This window comes from Bubalus bubalis, chromosome 2 (assembly GCF_019923935.1).
Source record: "Bubalus bubalis isolate 160015118507 breed Murrah chromosome 2, NDDB_SH_1, whole genome shotgun sequence".
In the NCBI taxonomy this organism is placed as follows: Eukaryota; Metazoa; Chordata; class Mammalia; order Artiodactyla; family Bovidae; genus Bubalus; species Bubalus bubalis.
In genome coordinates, this window is record NC_059158.1 from 92232807 (window position 1) to 92248737 (window position 15931).

A 15931-nucleotide genomic window follows, 5' to 3' on the forward strand; every position below is an offset into this window, starting at 1 on the left:
TGTGTATGCCCAGCAGTGGGATTACTGGATCATAAGGCAGTTCTATTTCCAGTTTTTTAAGGAATCTCCACACTGTTCTCCATAGTGGCTGCACTAGTTTGCATTCCCACCAACAGTGTAAGAGGGTTCCCTTTTCTCCACACCCTCTCCAGCATTTATTGCTTGTAGACTTTTGGATCACTGCCATTCTGATGTGAAATGGTACCTCATAGTGGTTTTGATTTGCATTTCTCTGATAATGAGTGCTGTTGAGCATCTTTTTGTGTGTTTGTTACCCATCTGTATGTCTTCTTTGGAGAAATGTCTATTTAGTTCTTTGGCCCATTTTTTGATTGGGTCATTTATTTTTCTGGAGTTGAGCTGTAGGAGTTGCTTGTATATTTTTGAGATTAGTTGTTTGTCAGTTGCTTCATTTGCTATTATTTTCTCCCATTCTGAAGGCTGTCTTTTCACCTTGCTTATAGTTTCCTTTGTTGTGCAGAAGCTTTTAAGTTTAATTAGGTCCCATTTGTTTATTTTTGCTTTTATTTCCAATATTCTGGGAGGTGGGTCATAGAGGATCCTGCTGTGATGTATGTCGGAGGGTGTTTTGCCTATGTTCTCCTCTAGGAGTTTTATAGTTTCTGGTCTTACGTTTAGATCTTTAATCCATCTTGAGTTTATTTTTGTGTATGGTGTTAGAAAGTGGTCTAGTTTCATTCTTTTACAAGTGGTTGACCAGTTTTCCCAGCACCACTTGTTAAAGAGATTGTCTTTAATCCATTGTATATTCTTGCCTCCTTTGTCAAAGATAAGGTGTCCATATGTGCGTGGATTTATCTCTGGGCTTTCTAATTTGTTCCATTGATCTATATTTCTGTCTTTGTGCCAGTACCATACCACAGTCTTGATGACTGTGGCTTTGTAGTAGAGCCTGAAGTCAGGTAGGTTGATTCCTCCAGTTCCATTCTTCTTTCTCAAGATCGCTTTGGCTATTCGAGGTTTTTTGTATTTCCATACAAATTGTGAAATTATTTGTTCTAGCTCTGTGAAGAATGCTGTTGGTAGCTTGATAGGGATTGCATTGAATCTATAAATTGCTTTGGGTAGTATACTCATTTTCACTATATTGATTCTTCAATACATGAACATGGTATATTTCTCCATCTATTAGTGTCCTCTTTGATTTCTTTCACTAGTGTTTTATAGTTTTCTATATATAGGTCTTTAGTTTCTTTAGGTAGATATATTCCTAAGTATTTTATTCTTTTCGTTGCAATGGTGAATGGAATTGTTTCCTTAATTTCTCTTTCTATTTTCTCATTATTAGTGTATAGGAATGAAGGGATTTCTGTGTGTTGATTTTATATCCTGCAACTTTACTATAATCATTGATTAGTTCTAGTAATTTTCTGGTGGAGTCTTTAGGATTTTCTATGTAGAGGATCATGTCATCTGCAAACAGTGAGAGCTTTACTTCTTTTCCAATCTGGATTCCTTTTATTTCTTTTTCTGCTCTGATTGCTGTGGCCAAAACTTCCAAAACTACGTTGAATAGTAATGGTGAAAGTGGGCACCCTTGTCTTGTTCCTGACTTTAGAGGAAATGCTATCAGTTTTTCACCATTGAGGATAATGTTTGCTGTGGGTTTGTCATATATAGCTTTGATTATGTTGAGGTATATTCCTTCTATTCCTGCTTTCTGGAGAGTTTTTATCATAATGGATGTTGAATTTTGCCAAAGGCTTTCTCTGCATCTTTTGAGATAATCATATGGTTTTTATTTTTCAATTTGTTAATGTGGTGTATTACATTGATTGATTTGCGGATATTGAAGAATCCTTGCATCCCTGGGATAAAGCCCACTTTGTCATGGTGTATGATCTTTTTAATGTATTGTTGGATTCTCATGCTAGAATTTTGTTAAGGATTTTTGCATCTATGTTCATCAGTGATATTGGCCTGTAGTTTTCTTTTTTTTGTGGCATCTTTGTCAGGTTTTGGTATTAGGGTGATGGTGGCCTCATAGAATGAGTTTGGAAGTTTACCTTCCTCTGCAATTTTCTGGAAGAGTTTGAGTAGGATAGGTGTTAGCTTTTCTCTAAATTTTTGGTAGAATTCAGCCGTGACGCCGTTTGGGCCTGGGCTTTTGTTTGCTGGAAGATTTCTGATTACAGTTTCAATTTCCGTGCTTGTGATGGGTCTGTTAAGATTTTCTATTTCTTCCTGGTCCAGTTTTGGAAGGTTGTACTTTTCTAAGAATTTGTCCATTTCTTCCAAGTTGTCCATTTTATTGCCATATAATTGTTGATGGTAGTCTCTTATGATCCTTTGTATTTCTGTGTTGTCTGTTGTGATCTCTCCATTTGCATTTCTAATTTTATTGATTGATTTTTCTCCCTTTGTTTCTTGATGAGTCTGGCTAGTGGTTTGTCAATTTTGTTTATCCTTTCAAAGAACCAGCTTTTGGCTTTGTTGATTTTTGCTGTGGTCTCTTTTGTTTCTTTTGCATTTATTTCTGCCTTAATTTTTAAGATTTCTTTCATTCTACTAACCCTGGGGTTCTTCATTTCTTCCTTTTCTAGTTGCTTTAGGTGTAGAGTTAGATTATTTATTTGACTTTTTTCTTGTTTCTTGAGGTATGCCTGTATTGCTATGAACTTTCCCCTTAGGACTGCTTTTATAGTGTCCCACAGGTTTTGGGTTGTTGTGTTTTCATTTTCATTCGTTTCTATGCAAATTTTGATTTCTTTTTTGATTTCTTCTGTGATTTGTTGGTTATTCAGCAGCATGTTGTTCAGCCTCCATATGTTGGAATTTTTAATAGTTTTTCTCCTGTAATTGAGATCTAATCTTACTGCATTGTGGTCAGAAAAGATGCTTGGAATGATTTCAATTTTTCTGAATTTACCAAGGCTAGATTTATGGCCCAGGATGTGATCTATCCTGGAGAAAGTTCCGTGTGCGCTTGAGAAAAAGGTGAAATTCATTGTTTTGGGATGAAATGTCCTATATATATCAATTAGGTCTAACTGGTCTATTGTATCGTTTAAAGTTTGTGTTTCCTTGTTAATTTTCTGTTTAGTTGATCTATCCATAGGTGTGAGGGGGGTATTAAAGTCTCCCACTATTATTGTGTTATTGTTAATTTCTCCTTTCATACTTGTTAGTATTTGTCTTACATATTCGGTGCTCCTATGTTGGGTGCATATTTATATTTATATATTATTATATCTTCTTGGATTGATCCTTTGATCATTATGTAGTGACCTTCTTTGTCTCTTTTCACAGCCTTTGTTTTAAAGTCTATTTTATCTGATATGAGTATTGCTACTCCTGCTTTCTTTTGGTCCCTATATGCATGGAAAATCTTTTTCCAGCCCTTCACTTTCAGTCTGTATGTGTCCCTTGTTTTGAGGTGGGTCTCTTGTAGACAACATATGTAGGGGTCTTGTTTTTGTATCCATTCAGCCAGTCTTTGTCTTTTGGTTGGGGCATTCAACCCATTTACGTTTAAGGTAATTATTGATAAGTATGATCCCTTTGCCATTTACTTTATTGTTTTGGGTTTGAATTTATACACCCTTTTTTGTGTTATTGCTCTGTTTAATCTGTTTTTTTTTTTTTCAGTGAGACTCTGTCTTTCATCCTCCAGATATACTAAGCATACTTGAAAGCCAGCAAATGGTTAACTATATTTACATCAATTTTTTACTTATGATAGAGATTTGTCCAAGAAATACCTTGATAGATTTTGAACCAAATTGCTTAAACACTACTTTATAAAAAGAAAAATCTGTATATCTTAAGGTATTTACTTTGAAAATTGTGTTAATGTTTCACTTTATTTCCAGTTAACAAAATTGAGCAGACTTATTATGGTAAAGAACCCACCTGCCAATGCAGGAGATTTAGGTTCATTCTCTGGGTCAGGAAGATCCACTGGAGAAGGGTATGGCAGCCCACTACAGTATTCTTGCCTGTAGAACCCCATGACAGAGGAGCCTGGTAGGCTTCAGTCCATAAGTCACATAGAATTGGACATTACTGAAGTGACTTAGCACATAAGTAAGCATAAAATAAGGAAGGGCAGCCCTTTCATAGACCGTCATAGTTAGGCATTAGTTTAACAGAAAAAAAAAGAATGAAATTAAGCAAAGTACTGTAAAGGAAGAAGACACATTGGTGTGGATAAGAGAACATGGTAATAGAAAAAGAAAGATGTGAATGTGTTCCTTTAGTTTTTAATATGTGAAATCAGTGTTTTTAATATGAAACATCAAAATAAGTGAAGCAGGCCAATACACATCTGAGGTTTAACATAGGCATTAAATGGCCTGCAGAAGTTAACAAGATAGAAAACACATTCTGGTATGTGTCTAGGGGGTTGGAACATACAGAGAGTAGATATCAGAGTGCATGTGGAAGAGATGGTAAGTGCCAAACTAAAACATTGCCATGTTTGTAGTCATGAACAAGATATCACATGTGTGAAACACAAAGAAAAAAGAATTGGACAGTTTAAAGAAAGAAGGAATTATTATTTAATTTTGTCGTATTGCCCTCTGTTAATTTAACTCTAGCCAACATTGTTTGCAACGTAGTGTAAGTGACGAAAAAAATCCAAGGAATAGAAATTACATGTTCATCACATACCAAAGCATGATATTCACAATAATCAGATTTTGCAAAATTTATGAAGCAGTAATGAACAGAAGATTAAAGCCCTAGGAACTTTATTTAAAACATTTCTACTTACATAATTACAGGTGATAAAGCTTGTCATCTGCTTATATTTTTCTTCCCAATTTATAAATTATAAGAAACTATAAATTCAATGAAAAATTCATAAAATGTTTGCAAACATTCACATCTTATATTTTGGTTAGATCCATTCTTTTCATAAAAGAGAACTTCCACTAAAAAAATATTATATAAAAAAAATGTAAAGGTTCAAACAGGATTGTACTTCTCCCTTTCATCTGGTTTTCTTTTGTTATTGGTGTTCAGTTGCTCAGTCATGTCCATGGACTACAGCATGCCAGGCTTCCCTGTCCTTCACCATCTCCTGGAGTTTGCTCAGGAGTTGTCCATTGAATTGGTGATGCCATCCAACCATCTCATCCTCCGTTGTCCCCTTCCCCTCCTACTTTCAGCATTTCCCAGCATCAGGATCTTTTCCAATGAGTTGGCTCTTTGCATCAGGTGGCCAAAGTATTACAGCTTCAGCATCAGTCGTTCAAATGAATATTCAGGGTTGATTTCCTTTAGGATTGACTGGTTTGATCTTCTTGCAGTACAAGTTGTAATGGGGTAATCTGAGTAAGTACTATAGCAAAATGTTAATTGTTAAATTTTAATTGTTCTTCCTTAATTCCTTTATACATTTTCCTCTATTGAGTACCAATCTTGTGACATGTACTATTTGCATCTGATAGAAAACCATTCGCGAGTTGAAGTCATATGACTTGCGAGAGGAGTCACATGATCTACTGTTTTAAAAAGATCACTTTAGCTGCTGTATTGATCATAGACTGTGTGTTTGCATATGTGTGTGGAGAGGGAGTGGTAAGGGTGAAAAGACGGAGCCACAATACAAGTCTACTGTAATTCATTTGTTGACAAAATATCAGTTCAGTTAAGTTGCTCAGTCATGTCCAACTCTTTGTGACACCATGAACTGTAGCATGCTAGGCCTACATGTCCATCACCAACTCTTGGAGTTTACTCAAACTCATGTCCATTGAGTCAGTGATACCATCCAACCATCTCATCCTCTGTCGTCCCCTTCTGCTCACACTTTCAATCTTTCCCAGCATCAGGGTCTTTTCAAATGAGTTACATGAAAAATATGGGATGTATGACATATGACAAAATATGGGACCAAGTTATTAACAAAGGAGGTGGTAAGAAGTAATTGGATTCTAGATATATATCATATGCTGATTATATAGAATTTACTGATGGATTGTATATGAATTTGAGAGAGAAAGGACTTAAACTTGTTTCCTATGGGTTTGAGGAATTTGGAAAAAGGGAATTCCATCAAGATAAGGAAGACTACGGGGAGATTAGGTCTTAGGCATAATATGTTTGAGATGCTTCTTGGGCAACTAAATGGTGATGTCAACTAGATAGTTTGATTTATAAGTTTGAATTTCAAGGAGAAAAAATCTAGCTTAAAGTTATCTATTTTGGAAATAACATATACTGGATAAGATTATTTTGGGAGTGTGTGTAGCTAACAAGGAGAATATTTAGTGGTTAAGGATGAGGAAAAGAGGTAGGGAAGACTAAAACGTAAGCCCAGAAAGATAAGAGAAAAACCGAGTCTATGCTATTTCTAAAGCCAACTGAAGAAGTATTGGAAGAAGGAATATGTGCTTTAATAGAAGCTGTTGCTGCCTCATTCACATCATTTGGACCTTCCTATTCTGAATGTTCCTGCCAACTTGTAGCTATTGGTAACAACATCTCCATATCTAAGAATTATTTCCAAAACAAAGGAAAATTAACTCTGTGCAAGCAGGAGCCAGAAATGATGAGTAATTAATACAATCCTCTTACTCAGATGCCCTTAATCAATGACTAGAGGGAGCCAGTGTATAAATATTCCAGCTCTAAATTGATAAGTGGAAATAATGTTTATGTGAATGTTTGTAATGTTTCTATGAGTTTCCTCAATGAAATAAATTTCATTGGTAGTTGTTTAAATAATTACCCTTCATTGACTGGATTTCCTTTCCTGTACCACTTTCCACTAACCTATTAGTGTTCCTTGAAATTTCTAAATAAATACTTTCATTTGAACCCTTGTCTCAGGGTCTGCATCAGGAAAAATCCAAACTATTATTGCTGAAAAGTTAAGGAAGATAACAGTATTTGATCCTTGAAGTTAGAATTATTGGCCTTGAGAATAGGTCCAAAGTTTTAGGTTCAAAGTTTTAGTAGATTACCTTCAACAAAGAAAGGAAGGAAATGAAGTGGGAGTATCAATTATCCTCTACTATTTAAGGGAGTTTTATAGTAAAGGGAAACAGAAAGGTAGTTGGAAAGTAATATAGAATCAAGAGAGTTTCTTGTTTTATTTTAACCTGATAAGAATTATAGCATGTTTGTGTTGATGGGACTGATCCAGTAGGCAGTGTAAAATAATGATGTATGAAAAAGAAGAGGTAATTTCTGGAATAATACACTTAACTAATCTAGAAGGGCAGAGAATGAGGAGACAAGTTGGCAGGAACATGGACAGTTATCTATGGAAACCAAAGTAAAAATAGCACAAGGACTTGTTTGGATAAGTGAGTAGATGTGGTAGGAGTTTGTGAAATTCCTTTTCTGATTACTGTTTTGCTGAAAGTTTTACATTTGTTTTAGGGTCAAAGGATTCATTAACAAAAGAAATCCCTTGTTACACACAAATAAATAATTTCAATTTGTATAGAAGATTATTTGACTTCATTTCAATATACAGTCATTAAAGTGAAAGTGAAAAAAGTGAAGTCACTCAGTCGTGTCCGACTCTTTGTGACTCCATAGACTGTAGCCTACCAGGATAATCTGCCCATGGGATTTTCTGGGCAAGAGTACTGGTGTGGGTTGCCATTAACAACAGACAGAAGTAACAGTGTATACATCACTGCATTGAATTGACAACCTATATCCAGATTTGAATAGCTGTGAAAAGTCCCATGTTAACAGCAATCTTGAATCCTAGCTGGGAAAGGGTCCCAGGTGATGCTTCTACCCCAAGGGAGAGATTTTGAATTGTAGTTTTGTGAGCTCCTGTCCATCTAGTCAAGGCTATAGTTTTTCCAGTAGTCATGTATGGATGTGAGAGTTGGATTGTGAAGAAAGCTGAGCACCAAAGAATTGATGCTTTTGAACTGTGGTGTTGGAGAAGACTCTTGAGAGTCCCTTGGACTGCAAGGAGATCCAATCAGTCCATTCTACAGGAGATCAGTCCTGGGTGTTCTTTGGAAGGACTGATGCTAAAGCTGAAACTCCAGTACTTTGGCCACCTCATGAGAAGCGTTGACTCATTGGAAAAGACTCTGATGCTGGGAGGGATTGGGGGCAGGAGGAGAAGGGGACGACAGAGGATGAGATGGCTGGATGGCATCATTGACTTGATGGACATGAGTTTGAGTGAACTCTGGGAGTTGGTGATGAACAGGGAGGCCTGGCGTGCTGCAATTCATGGGGTCACAAAGAGTTGGATATGACTGAGTGACTGAACTGAAGTTAACTTAATTGAGCTCCTGTTTATAATCCCAGGCCATAAACACATATTATCATTGGTTTGCACACAGAAATGCAGGTCTGGTTTTGCTTTAACTTTTACAATGCTGTTTGTTTCACCTTGTGAGTCACAAGACTTCTTAGACACTGAGGGGCTGGCCAGGCCCTCAAGGGCTTATGAGATTCCAAGACCCACTCCCTTTCTTATCTAAAGTTCCACTTGACTTGCTGATAATAATTGATGTGCTTTCAGGTAGGCATGTAGTCCAGGCAGGGTCCAGGCAAGGTCAGAATTTGATCAGAGGCTTTCTCCCCTACTTCTGAAGCCTGAGCAGGACTATCTCCATTTTGATTTCCCTAACAGTTACTTCTGTTTTCATTTACTAATTGTGAGATAGGGGAGGAGGTGTAATGGTTAGAGGAAGATGGAGAAAGTAGAAAATAGATAGCAAGAAAAATGAATTGATTAAGGTAATAAAATAGCTCTTTTATTTTTAAACTTGAAGTCTGTTTAAGTTTTGTGCTTATGAAGTGAAAGAGAAACCAATGTATATGGTTCTGTGTGCTTTTTTTTTTTTTTTTTTTCCACTTTCTGTCACTTATATTCAACTGCAAAGTAACAGGCACAAAGCAGATGGAGAATTACATTTATCTAGGCTTGATATGCCAAAGCCTTTGACTGTGTGGACCACAATAAACTGGGGAAAATTCTGCAAGAGATGGGAATACCAGACCACCTGACCTGCCTCTTGAGAAATCTGTATGCAGGTCAGGAAGCAACAGTTCGAACTGGACATGGAACAACAGACTGGTTCCAAATAGCAAAAGAATACATCAAGGCTGTATACTGTCACCCTGCTTATTTAACTTAAATGCAGAGTACATCATGAGAAATGCTGGGCTGGAAGAAACACAAGCTGGAATCAAGATTGCTGGGAGAAATATCAATAACCTCAGATATGCAGATGACACCACCTTTATGGCAGAAAGTGAAGAGGAACTAAAAAGCCTTTTGATGAAAGTGAAAGAGGAGAGTGAAAAAGTTGGCTTAAAGCACAACATTCAGAAAACGAAGATCATGGCATCTGGTCCCGTCACTTCATGGGAAATAGATGGGGAAACAGTGGAAACAGTGTCATACTTTATTTTTTTGGGCTCCAAAATCACTGCAGATGGTGACTGCAGCCATGAAATTAAAAGATACTTACTCCTTGGAAGGAAAGTTATGCCCAACCTAGATAGCATATTGAAAAGCAGAGATATTACTTTGCCAACAAAGGTCCATCTAGAAAGGCTATGATTTTTCCAGTAGTCATGTATGGATGTGAGAGTTGGACTGTGAAGGAAGCTGAGCACCGAAGAATTGATGCTTTTGAACTATGGTGTTGGAGAAGACTCTTGAGAGTCCCTTGGACTGCAAGGAGATCCAACCAGTCCATCGTAAAGGAGTTCAGTCCTGGGTATTCATTGGAAGGACTGATGCTAAATCTGAAATTCCAATACTTTGGCCACCTCATGTGAAGAGTGGACTCATTGGAAAAGACACTGATGCTGGGAGGGATTGGGGTCAGGAGGAGAAGGGGACAACAGAGGATGAGATGGCTGGATGGTGTCACCAACCAGATGGGCATGAATTTGAGTGAACTCTGGGAGTTGGTGATGGACAGGGAGGGCTGGCATGCTGCAATTCATGGGGTAGCAAAAAGTCGGACATGACTGAGCAACTGAACTGAACTGAATTGAGGCTTGATAGCTTGATATTGTTTTCAATAAATATGTTCAAAAGAAAGAGAAGTATGAAAAAGGATGATTAAAATGCTGGAACATAGAATATAAGATAGGTAAGGAAAAAAAGAAAAAAAATGATGTGTTTTATCAATGGATTGAAAGTTCCCAAAAGTCATGTAATTGTTGGAGTCAGAAGTCTAGAGGAAGCAAACTGAAAATACAGGAGACAGAGGTCAAGACAGTGAGATGCCTACATTGAGATTATGGGCAAAGAGTACAATTATTGTTAGCTATATAAATATTTCAGGCTTTCAGGCCATAAACTCTGTATCACATTTACTCATCTCTGCTGTTGTGGCTGAAGAACAGTCACAGACAATATATAAATTAGTGGGCCTGGTTGTGTTCCAGTAAAACTTATTTATTAAAAAAGTAGAATATATAGGATTGAGGAATTCAAGATTAATATGCAATAGTTAATTGCTTTCCTATATACCAGCAAAGAACAAGTAGAATGCTAACAAGTATGAAAGCAGAAATTAACAATAACACAATAATAGTGGGAGACTTTAATACTCCACTCACACATATGGATAGATCAACTAAACAGAAAATTAACAAGAAAACAAAAACTTTAAATGATAAATTAGACCAGTTAGATCTAACTGACATCTACAGGACATTTCACCCCAAAACAATGAATTTCACCTTTTTCTCAAGTGCACATTGGATCTTCTCCATGATAGATCACATCCTGGGCCATAAATCTAGCCTTGGTAAATTCAAAAAAATTGAAATCATTCCAAGAATCTTCTCTGACCACAATGAAGTAAGATTAGATGTTGATTACAGGAGAAAAACTATTAAAAATTCCAACATATTGAGGCTGAACAACACACTGCTGAATAACCAACAAATCACAGAAGAGATCAAAATATGCATAGAAATGAACGAAAATGAAAACACAACAACCAAAAACCTATGGGACACTGTAAAAGCAGTGCTAAGGGGAAAGTTCATAGCAATACAGGCTTACGTCAAGAAACAAGAAAAATTCAAATAAATAACCTAACTCTACACCTAAAGCAACTAGCAAAGGAGGAAATGAAGAACCTCAGGGTTAGTAGAAGGAAAGAAATCTTAAAAATTAGGGCAGAAATAAATGCAAAAGAAACAAAAGCAACCATAGCAAAAATCAAAAAAGCTAAAAGCTAGTTCTTTGAAAAGATAAATAAAATTGACAAATCGTTAGCCAGACTCAGCAAGAAACAAAGGGAGAAGAATCAAATCAACAAAATTAGAAATGAAAATGGAGAAATCACACAGACAACACAGAAATACAAAGTATCATAAGAGACTACTATCAGCAACTATATGCAAATAAAATGGACAACTTGGAAGAAATGGACAAATTCTTAGAAAAGTAGAACTTTCTAAAACTGAACGAGGAAGAAACAGAAAATCTTAACAGACCCATCACAAGCACGGAAATTGAAATTGTAATCAGAAATCTTCCAGCAAACAAAAGCCCATGACCAGATGGCTTCACAGCTGAATTCTACCAAAAATTTAAAGAGCTAACACCTATCCTACTCAAACTCTTCCAGAAAATTGCAGAGGAAGGTAAACTTCCAAACTCATTCTATGAGGCCACCATCACCCTAATACTAAAACCAGACAAAGATGCCACAAAAAAAGAAAACTACAGGCCAATATCACTGATGAACATAGATGCAAAAATCCTTAACAAAATTCTAGCATGAGAATCCAACAACATATTAAAAAGATCATACATCATGACAAAGTGGGCTTTATCCCAGGGATGCAAGGATTCTTCAGTATCTGCAAATCAATGTAATACACCACATTAACAAATTGAAAGATAAAAATCATATGATTATTTCAATAGATTCAGAGAAAGCCTTTGACAAAATTCAACATCCATTTATGATAAAAACTCTCCAGAAAGCAGGAATAGAAGGAACATACCTCAACATAATAAAAGCTATATATGACAAACCCACAGCAAACATTATCCTCAATGGCGAAAAATTGAAAGCATTTCCTCTAAAGTCAGGAACAAGACAAGGGTGCCCACTCTCACCATTACTATTCAACATAGTTTTGGAAGTTTGGGCCACAGCAATCAGAGCAGAAAAAGAAATAAAAGGAATCCAGATTGGAAAAGAAGAAGTAAAACTCTCACTGTTTGTAGATGACATAATCCTCTACATAGAAAACCCTAAAGACTCCACCAGAAAATTACTAGAGCTAATCAATGGATATAGTAAAGGTGCAGGATATAAAATTCACACATTTTAAAATGTGTGAAAAATCCCTTGCATTCCTATACATTAACAATGTGTGAAAAATCCCTTGCATTCATATACACTAACAATGACAAAACAGAAAGAGAAATTAAGGAAACAATTCCATTCACCATTGCAATGAAAATAATAAAATACTTAGGAATATATCTACCTAAAAAAACAAAAAACCTATATATAGAAAACTATAAAACACTGATGAAAGAAATCAAAGAAGACACAACGAGATGGAGAAATATATCATGTTCATGGATTGGAAGAACCATTATAGTGAAAATGAGTATACTACCCAAAGCAATCTATAAATTCAATGCAATTCCTATCAAGCTACCAACGGATATTTCAGAGAACCAGAACAAATAATTTCACAATTTGTAGGGAAATACAAAAAACCTCAATAGCCAAAGCAATCTTGAGAAAGAAGAATGGAACTGGAGGAATCAACCTGCCTGGCTTTAGACTATACTACAAAGCTACAGTCATCAAGACAGTATGGTACTGGCATAAAGACAGAAATATAGATCAATGGAACAAAAAAGAAAGCCCAGAAATAAAGCCACGCACCTACAGACACCTTATCTTTGACAAAGCAGGCAAGAATATATAATGGAGAAAAGACAATCTCTTTAACAAGTGGTGCTGGGAAAACTGGTCAACCACTTGTAAAAGAATGAAACTAGAACACTTTCTAACACCATACACAAAAATAAACTCAAAATGGATTAAAGATCTAAATGTAAGACCAGAAACTATAAAACTCCTAGAGGAAAACATAGACAAAACACTCTCTGACATAAATCACAGCAGGATCCTCTATGACCCACCTTCAAGAATAATGGAAATAAAAGCAAAAATAAATAAATGGGACCTAATTAAACTTAAAAGCTTTTGCACAATGAAGGAAATTATAAGCAAGGTGAAAAGACAGCCTTCAGAATGGGAGAAAATAATAGCAAATGAAGCAATTGACAAAGAATGAATCTCAAAAATATACAAGCAACTCCTGCACCTCAATTCCAGAAAATTAAATGACCCAATCAAAAAATGGGCCAAAGAACTAAACAGACATTTCTCCAAAGAAGACATACAGATGGCTAACAAACACACAAAAAGATGCTCAACAGCACTCATTATCAGAGAAATGCAAATCAAAACTACAATGAGGTACCATTTCATGCCAGTCAGAATGGCTGCTATCCAAAAGTCTACAAACAAGAAATGCTGGAGAGGATGTGGAAAAAAGGGAATCCTCTTATACTGTTGGTGGAAATGCAAACTAGTACAGCCACTATAGAGAACAGTGTGGAGATTCCTTAAGAAACTGGAAATAGAACTGCCTTATGACCCAGTAATCCCACTGCTGGGCATACGCACTGAGGAAACCAGAACTGAAAGAGACATGTGTACCCCAGTGTTCATCGCAGCGCTGCTTATAATAGCCAGGACATGGAAGCAACCTAGATGTCCATCAGCAGATGAATGGATAAGAAAGCTGTGGTACATATACACAATGGAGTATTGCTGCTAAGTCACTTCAGTCATGTCCGACTCTGTGTGACCCCATAGACGGCAGCCCACCAGGCTCCCTTGTCCCTGGGATTCTCCAGGCAAAAACACTGGAGTGGGTTGCCATTTCCTTTTCCAATGCATGAAAGTGAAAAGTGAAAGTGAAGTCACTCAGTCGTGTCAGACTCTTAGTGACCCCATGGACTGCAGCCTACCAGGCTCCTCTGTCCATGGGGTTTTCCAGGCAAGAGTACTGGAGTGGGGTGCCATTGCCTTCTCCAATGGAGTAGTACTTAGCCATTAAAAAGAATACATTTGAATCAGTTCTAATGAGGTGGATGAAACTGGAGACTATTATACAGAGTGAAGTAAGCCAAAAAGAAAACCACCAATACAGTATACTAATGCATATATATGGAATTTAGAAAGATGGTAACAATAACCCTGTATGCAAGACAGCAAAAGAGACACAATGTATAGAACAGTCTTTTGGACTCTGTGGGAGAGGGCGAGGGTGGAATGATTTGGTTGAATGGCATTGAAACATGTACATTATCATATGTGAAACAGATTGCCAGTCCCCATTCGATGCATGAGACAGGATGCTCAGGGCTGGTGCACTGGGATGACCCGGAGGGATGGGATGGGGAGGGAGGTGGGAGGTAGGTTCAGGACAGGGAACACATGTACACCCATGGCTGATTCATGTCAATGTATGGCAAAACCACTACAATATTGTAAAGTAATTAGCCTTCAATTAAAATGAATACATTTATTAACAAAACTAAAATTTATCAGTAAAAAAAGAAAAAAGAAATAAAAAACAAATACAATTTACATTGGCAACCCCCAAAATGTAATACTAAGTATAAGTCTAATGAAGTATGTACAAGATATGTATGATGAAAAATTTAAAACTCCAATGAAAGAAGGGCAGAATTAAATAAAAGAGATATTTCATGTTCATGGATAAGAAGATAATATCATCAAAATGTCAGTTCTTTTCTACCTTACCTACAGATTTAATGCAACCCCAGGGAAAATCTCAGCAACTTATTTTGTGGATATCAACAAACTGACTCTAAAGTTCATATAAGGATGCAAAAGACCCAGAATGGCCAACACGATATTGAAGATGAAGAACAAAGTTGGAGGACCGACAATACCCAATCTCAAGACTTACTATAAAGCGGTAGTAATTAAGACAATGTGATATTGGCAAAGGAAAGGAAAAATAGATCCATGGAAGAGAATAAAGGACCAAGTCAATATAAACCTAGTCAACTATCTTTGACAAAGGAACAAAGGCAAATAAAATGGAACAGAGATGGTCTTTCAACAAATGGTACTAGAGCAACTGGACATTCACATGTAACAAGATGAATCTAGACACACACCTTACACCCTTTATAAGAATTAGCTCAAAATAGTTCATAGATCTAAATATAAAACACTAGAGGTTAACATAGGAGAAAACCTGCTGCTGCTGCTGCTAAGTCGCTTCAGTCGTGTCTGACTCTGTGCCTAGATGACCTTAAATTTGGCAGAGACTAACTTCTACTCCAAAGCATGATCCATGAAATAAATAATAGATTATCTCAAATTCATTAAAAAGAAAAACTTCTCTGTGAAAGATTATGTCAAGGGAATAAGAAGACAAGCCACAGACAGGGAGAAAATATTTGCAAAATACATGTCTAATGAAAGACTGTTATCCAAGATATACAAAGAATGCTTAAAACTCAATAATAAGAAAGCAAGCATCTCGATTACAAAACAGACCAAAAACCTGAACAGATACCTCACCACAGAAGATACACAGGGCAAATAAGCATATGTAAAGATGTTCAGCATTATATGTCATCAGGGAATTGCAGGTTTAAATAACAAGATATCAATGTATATCTTTTGGAATGACCAAAATTCAGAAGACTGACAATACCAAATTCTGGCAAGAATGTGAAGCAACCAGAACTCGTCCATTTATGTCTGGTGCAATACAAAATGGTACCGCTTTAGAAGGCAGTTTGGCATTTTTTTACAAAATTAATCATACTCTTACCATATGATTCAATTCAATAATTACACTCATTAATATTTATTCAAATAAGTTGATAGTATGTCTACAGGAAAAAAAAAATCTGCACATA